Genomic DNA, 7,854 nt, shown 5'->3' with positions numbered 1-7,854 from the left:
AAAGTCACTCGTATTTAGGTGCCGTGTTTTTAGGGAGTCCCTAGCGCTCAACCTCTAGGCGACATTCTGCCTTCTCCCTACAGTTCTCAGTCATTAACTTCGCCCACGACTGGCTCATGTGAACTACAATCCAGACGTTGCATTTTAATGTTTATAAATGTCAATAATCGCTTGCTGTACAGCTTTCAAAACATACAGCCCATATCTTTCATTAACAAGAAAGAATCCTTCCAATATAAAAAAATATACACTTACTGTAGCAGTTTTGCACAAATCCATACAACTGTGGGTGTCTCCATCCGATGAAACTACACTTCCCGAGTTAAGTTTACACACAGGTGTTCGCCTCTTGTCTTCAGTCTGTCTTCGGCAAACAAGTGCTGTAACGTGGAGATATGGCCGTGTTGGAAAAGTAACTCCAACTTTATCAAGGTGTGTATCAATGTAACCTTTGTATTATTAATAATAATATTAGTTCTAGCTAATATGAAAGATAAGGGACAGATCTAAATGTACTGGGGGGAGGGGTGGTCCAAAATAGGAGAGGGTTGTCAAACTTTATTTTTTGGGGGGGACGGCACATGGGAAGGTAGTGCATTTTTCCCCTGATTTACGTTCGCTCTTCTGCTCGTATTTTCCCAATAAACAATGGCTGGACTTTTGATATTACCCTAATTAAGTTTAGAAACGTTTGCAAAGGTTTGATATGGTGTGGCTATTATTAAGCTTTAGCTACAGCAGACCTATGATATGAAGGTAGGGAGGCACTCCAACTGAATCTGACCGTTGAACTTGAGGTGAGGAAGACTGTTTCAGGCCTACCAGAGTTCTCCTATAATCTAACAATATAATGCTTATCTTTAACAAAATATTCAGATTTTACAAATTACCCTCCTTCTGTACATCTGTATAGCAGACGCAGTAGTATTCTTACATAAAGAAATGCATGTCGGTGTCTCTGGGGTTAGGCCTAAGTTTCTATTCCTTTATATAGGCTACATATACAAAAGTATATGGACACCCCTTCAAAGTAGTGGATTTGTCTATTTCAACCACACCCGTTGCTGACAAGTGTATAAAATCAAGCACACGGCCATGCAATCTTCATAGACAAACATTGGCAGTAGAATGGCCTTACTGAAGAGCTCAGTGACTTTGAACGTGGCTCTGTCATAGGATGCCACCTTTCCAACAAGTCAATTTGTCAAATTTCTGCCCTGCTAGAGCTGCCCCCGGTCAACTGTAAGTGCTGTTATTGTGAAGTGGAAACACATCGGAGCAACAACGGCTCAGCCGCAAAGTGGTAGACCACACAAGCTCACAAAACAGGACCGCCGAGTGCTGAAGCGCCTAGCACGTAAAAATCCTCAGTTGTAACACTCACTACCGAGTTTCAAACTGCCTCTGGAAGCAACGTCAGCCCAAAAACTGATTCATGAAAGATTCATGAAATGGGTTTCCATGGCCGAGCAGCCGCACACAAGTCTAAGATCACCATGTGCAATGCCAAGCGCCGGCTGGAGTGGTGTAAAGTTCGCCGCCATTGGACTCTGGAGCAGTGGAAACGTGTTCTCTGGAGACGCGTTCTCACACTTCACCATCTGGCACTCCAACGGACGAAACTGGGTTTGGTGGATGGCAGGAGAACGCTACCTGCCCCAATGCATAGTTCCAACTGTAAAGTTTGGTGGAGGAGCAATAATGGTCTGGGGCCAGGCCCCTTAGTTTCAGTGAAGGGAAATCTTAACGCTACAGCATACAATGACATTCTAGACAATTCTGTGCTTTCAATACATGCATACTTTTGTTAATACATGAATATTATACAGTGGACACCTAAGCCTATAGGCATTTGCATGCAATGCACTGATACATTTAGTGCTCAAATGACTGACAGCTGAACCATGAGGTGGGCAATTATTGTTTTAGGATAGTAATTACATTAACATTTGTGTAATTTAGCAGATGATCTTATGTAGAGTGACTTAAATTAGTGAGTGCATACATTTTCATACTGGTCCCACAACCCTGGCGTTGTAAGCACCATGCTCTACCAACTGAGCCACATAGTAGCTTAAAACAGGCTATAAAGTTTTGTACAGTGCCTTGCGAAAGTATTCGGCCCCCTTGAACTTTGCGACCTTTTGCCACATTTCAGGCTTCAAACATAAAGATATAAAACTGTATTTTTTTGTGAAGAATCAACAACAAGTGGGACACAATCATGAAGTGGAACGACATTTATTGGATATTTCAAACTTTTTTAACAAATCAAAAACTGAAAAATTGGGCGCGCAAAATTATTCAGCCCCTTTACTTTCAGTGCAGCAAACTCTCTCCAGAAGTTCAGTGAGGATCTCTGAATGATCCAATGTTGACCTAAATGACTAATGATGATAAATACAATCCACCTGTGTGTAATCAAGTCTCTGTATAAATGCACCTGCACTGTGATAGTCTCAGAGGTCCGTTAAAAGCGCAGAGAGCATCATGAAGAACAAGGAACACACCAGGCAGGCCTGAGATACTGTTGTGAAGAAGTTTAATCACCCTGAACACACCATCTCCACTGTCAAACATGGTAGTGGCAGCATCATGGTTTGGGCCTGCTTTTCTTCAGCAGGGACAGGGAAGATGGTTAAAATTGATGGGAAGATGGATGGAGCCAAATACAGGACCATTCTGGAGGAAAACCTGATGGAGTCTGCAAAAGACCTGAGACTGGGACGGAGATTTGTCTTCCAACAAGACAATGATCCAAAACATAAAGCAAAATCTACAATGGAATGGTTCAAAAATAAACATATCCAGGTGTTAGAATGGCCAAGTCAAAGTCCAGACCTGAATCCAATCGAGAATCTGTGGAAAGAACTGAAAACTGCTGTTCACAAATGCTCTCCATCCAACCTCACTGAGCTCGAGCTGTTTTGCAAGGACGAATGGGAAAAAATTGTAGTCTCTCGATGTGCAAAACTGATAGAGACATACCCCAAGCGACTTACAGCTGTAATCGCAGCAAAAGGTGGCGCTACAAAGTATTAACTTAAGGGAGCTGAATAATTTTGCACGCCCAATTTTTCAGTTTTTTAATATTTTTAAAAATTTTTGAAATATCCAATAAATGTCGTTCCACTTCATGATTGTGTCCCACTTGTTGTTGATTCTTCACAAAAAAATACAGTTTTATATCTTTATGTTTGAAGCCTGAAATGTGGCAAAAGGTCGCAAAGTTCAAGGGGGCCGAATACTTTTGCAAGGCACTGTATATGCTACACATCGAAACACAAGAAATTGTGTTTTTGAAATTTGTTATAAGCTGTTTTTAAGAACACGTAAATTAGGCTAATTTGGCCAACATCCCTCGTTTGATGGCAATGCCTGCGACAGGTTGGATGTGAATGCATATGGATGTCCATAAAATGTCTCAAATGTTTGGTAAATTATAATCTTCCCTGTTATTTTGTCTGGTGCCAAATTTTCCTAAATTAAACTCTGAAATGGCATGTTGTTTTTACGAAGATTTTAGAATATTCACATGAAAATTTGTTGCAAACTGGATGGAAACCTAGCTATAGGTGTCAGTTTGATTATGCCTCCACATGGTTTACCAACAACCCCAATCATCTAAAGTATAAGCTACCAGCCAAACAAGCTTGTAAGAATTTGACTTAAACTCCCCCCTCATACTGATCTGGAGGTTGAGCATTTTTCCATCTTTGTAGCCCCAATGTGTCTTTATCTATGTAATTGTATATGTATTTATGTAGGGAAAAAATGGGGACCACAATGGAAATAAGTCTCTGACTTTAATGTGCAATCCCAGGTCACTTGTTTTTGTGTATACTTGTGTTTATTTAACTGACAAATAAAATCAGTCAATCAATCAATCCAAACTGTGCCGCGACCAAATGATGAAGGGAAAGAGATGGGTTACAAAACGCCAAAAAGTTTTAACGGCATTCAGAGATTGCCAATATTTCGATACAAGGTCAGGAGGGATGCATTTTCTGTTTGTCGAGATAGACAGTCTATTTATTGTGGTGTTGAAAACCATGATATTGAAGTGCCCGAAGTCTGTATGCTTTGTTTATTGGTTGTGTGGTGCATTGGCACAGAATCCTGTTGTTGGAAAATCTGTTGCATATATTTTATATAATTATAAATAGGGCATCAAAATGTTGAAAATCAGATTTCCCCAAGCTGATCATTGTCTGCAGCCGACTATGATCATAGCGTAATGAAACAAACATGGAGAGTTAGCTCGTCCGTGGCATCGACTGTGCCATAAAAGCATGTTGAAGTGGCAAAGTCGACATCCATGTTTATGAACACAGGGTCACTACAGTTATTGTTCTTTGTGGTTGTAAACATTATTTTGAGTTCATTCTATGAGGGGGGAGGGTGTTCAATTTATTTTACAGTACAATGGGAGGGTCATGTGAAAATTATTTTTGCCAGGGGCACTCTACAAAAGTCAGACATCATTTTCAAATTATGCATTCGTGTTTAGTGAGTCCGCCAGATCAGATGCAGTAGGGATGACCAGGGATGTTCTCTTGATAAGTGTGTGAATTGGACGATTTTCCTGTCCTGCTAAGCATTCAAAACAAAATGTAGTGAGTACTTTTGGGTGTCAGGGAAAATGTATGGAGTAAAAAAGTACATCATTTTCTTCAGGAATGTATGGAGTAAAAGTTGTCAAAACCATAAATAGTACCCCGTCCCTAGGAGGGGTGCATTACTTGAGTGGGTTGAGTCACTGACGTGATCTTCCTGTCGGGTTTGGCGCCCTCGGGTTCATGCCGTGGGGGAGGTCTTTGTGGGTTGTACTCTGCCTTGTCTCAGGGTAGTAAGTTGGTGGTTGAAGATATCCCTCTAGTGGTGTGGGGGCTGTGCTTTGGCAAAGTGGGTGGGGTTATATCCTGCCTGTTTGGCCCTGTCCAGGGGTATCATCGGACAGGGTCACAGTGTCTCCCGACCCCTCCTGTCTCAGCCTCCAGTATTTATGATGCAATAGTTTGTGTTGGGGGGCTAGGGTCAATCTGTTATATCTGGAGTATTTCTCCTGTCTTATCCGGTGTCCTGGGTGAATTGAAGTATGCTCCCTCTAATTCTCTCTCTCCCTCCCAGAGGACCTGAGCCCTGGGACCATGCCTTAGGACTACCTGGCCTGATGACTCCTTGCTGTCCCCAGTCCACCTGGTTGTGCTACTGTTCTAGTTTCAACTGTTCTGCCTGCACCTTTGGAACCCTAACCTGTTCACTGGAAGTGCTACCTTGTCCCAGACCTGCTGTTTTTGACTCTCTCTCTACCGCATCTGCTGTCCCTAACTCTGAATGCTTGGCTATGAAAAGCCAACTGACATTTACTCATGAGGTGCTGACCTGTTGCACCCTCTACAACCACTGTGATTATTATTTGACCCTGCTGGTCATCTATGAACGTTTGAACATCTTGGCCATTTACTGTTATAACCTCAACCCGACACAGCCAGAAGAGGACTGGCCACACCTCAGAGCCTGGTTTCTTCCTAGGTTCCTGCCTTTCTAGGGAGTTTTTCCTAGCCACCATGCTTCTACATCTGCATTGCTTGCTGTTTGGGGTTTTAGGCTGGGTTTCTTAATGACATTGGCTGATGTAAAAAGGGCTTTATAAATACATTTGATTGATTAAAGTACAGATACCCCCAAAAAACTACTTCAGTAATATTGAAGTATTTCTACTTAAGTACTTTACACCACTGCCCCTCCCCCAGTAAATGTCAATCTGTCTCTAAAATGCTTAGCTTCTGTGTTAATGTTCAGAATGAGCGTCGGTGTTCTTAACAAAACACCCTGTACAGAAGAAGCCTTCATCCAATCACTCTTTTGTGTAATGGAACTGGAGAGCCTTGATCAAGGGCTAGGGATTCCACATCGGCCTAGCCAGGTGAGCACAACGGGGAATATTTTGCCATCTGACAAGACACGTGATACAAAGCAATCGAACTAGCTAAGTTTATACATTTAAAAAGCTAAATTGTTAAATTTAGAAAGCAGTTAGGTGGTCAATTTGTATGCTGGTTGCACTGCAGCAGCGCCAACAATCCGCTACACTGTAGTTGTTTTCGCAGCGATCTGGGGAAACTAATTCTGGAACACAGATGAATTTGACAATTTAACACAACGAAGCGACTTACCTTGGTTCCACAACAAAAGTTCCTGTGATGCCCTTGCCTTTCCAGGCTGTGCATACAATGTTGAAGGAGAACATTAAGAACATTAATTGGTCTTGATGATCATGGATTGGTCTTTGTTTATTAAAAATGGTTGATGGAACAATTAAACAAGTGACAGGCAATTGACAACTTTCAAATTCAATCATGTCATTATTGTATGATGTTGATACTACAGTTTGGATAAATTATCAGTAATAATGTAATATGCGAACTTGCCATAGAGATCCTATTAAATTACAAGTGGGGACGAAAATGGCAGCCATATTAGTCAGGGAGAAATCCGAACCAGTCTAATTGAAATGAATGGCAATAGATGCATAATCCTGATTTTACTTATGTAAGAGAATAAAAGTAAGGCATGTGATATCAGAAATTGTGTAATCAAATTATTGTCAACCTAAAATATTGTCATATAAATACAGTTTATATGGGTTTTATACCAAATTTCTGTATATATTGCCTCTATATGTAAACAGACCATAAATGTCTCAATTTTTGTTTTCTTGGAAAGCTGTGAGTGCTATTGTATTAAACAATATGAGTACTTTAAAAATGTGTCTAAGTCCTATCATCAACTGATTTGGCCTGTGTACAGAATGGCTTTGGATTGAGTGCATTGTTGGAATGTTGCCATATTGGTAGTTAACTTGAAAAATGTATGGAATCGTTCCTCTAAAATGGGCTGGCTAGCTAACAAACATACAGTATAGATATTTTTCAAATTAATTATTTTACACAATATCTTATCCTAGTGCTGGCAAACCATGGTTGACCAACTAACTCCCTGACAAAAAGGGCTGACCTTTAGACCAGGTTCATGGACATTCTAGTATTCTAATTCCTATTTCTATGGAACTGGACATGTTTCTGTCTCTTCAGTTTAAGTTGAATTCATTCAACAGAAACCTAAGAGGGGTAGTTTTTCCACTGAGACATAGAGAGGCCTTAACCTGCACCCTGTGTCACCTCCATTTGCTTTAAATCTTTAACACTCTTATTCCAGACCTATTCCTGGATAAACAATGAGCAACATCCATTTTTTGAATTATTGAAATTTCTATCAACCACAAAATACGGTTTCCCATTGTTCTGAAGAATAAACAATGTTATTTTCAGTAAACTATTCATATATTATTCATCACCTAATTATCAAATATTAAAACAAAGATATCAAAACAAATCTTGTAAATGTAATGTAATAATCTTATGCTCAGTGTAAAAAAAATATTCTATATATTTTGACAGAATTTCCTATGGTGGTTGGTTATTGTGCCCTCTTCTATTCAGGTAAACACACACACAGGCATACTTAATGCGGTGTAACGGACACAAGTGTTACCCGATATAGCCTGAGAGATAGACTGGTGTCAATTAAGGTCATAGCTCACTTTTACTAGCTACTTAAGCACTAAGGAAAATATAACAGAACAGCTCCCTTTACACTTGATTGTCAGAAACAGCAGGCAAGGTTTTCGCTTACTCCTTCAACAGTTGTCTGAATGGGCACCTCAATGGTATCTTGTTTTCTGTTTCATGTGCAGTCGGTCAATGTATATGTGGGTTGATGCTGGGCTAGCAATGACGCTAACCACTGTAATGACCTCTGAGCTTTACACAACTAAGACAGACCACTGTG

Source organism: Oncorhynchus mykiss, chromosome 23, assembly GCF_013265735.2.
Source record: "Oncorhynchus mykiss isolate Arlee chromosome 23, USDA_OmykA_1.1, whole genome shotgun sequence".
Lineage (NCBI taxonomy): Eukaryota > Metazoa > Chordata > Actinopteri > Salmoniformes > Salmonidae > Oncorhynchus > Oncorhynchus mykiss.
This window is presented reverse-complemented; position numbering follows the sequence as displayed.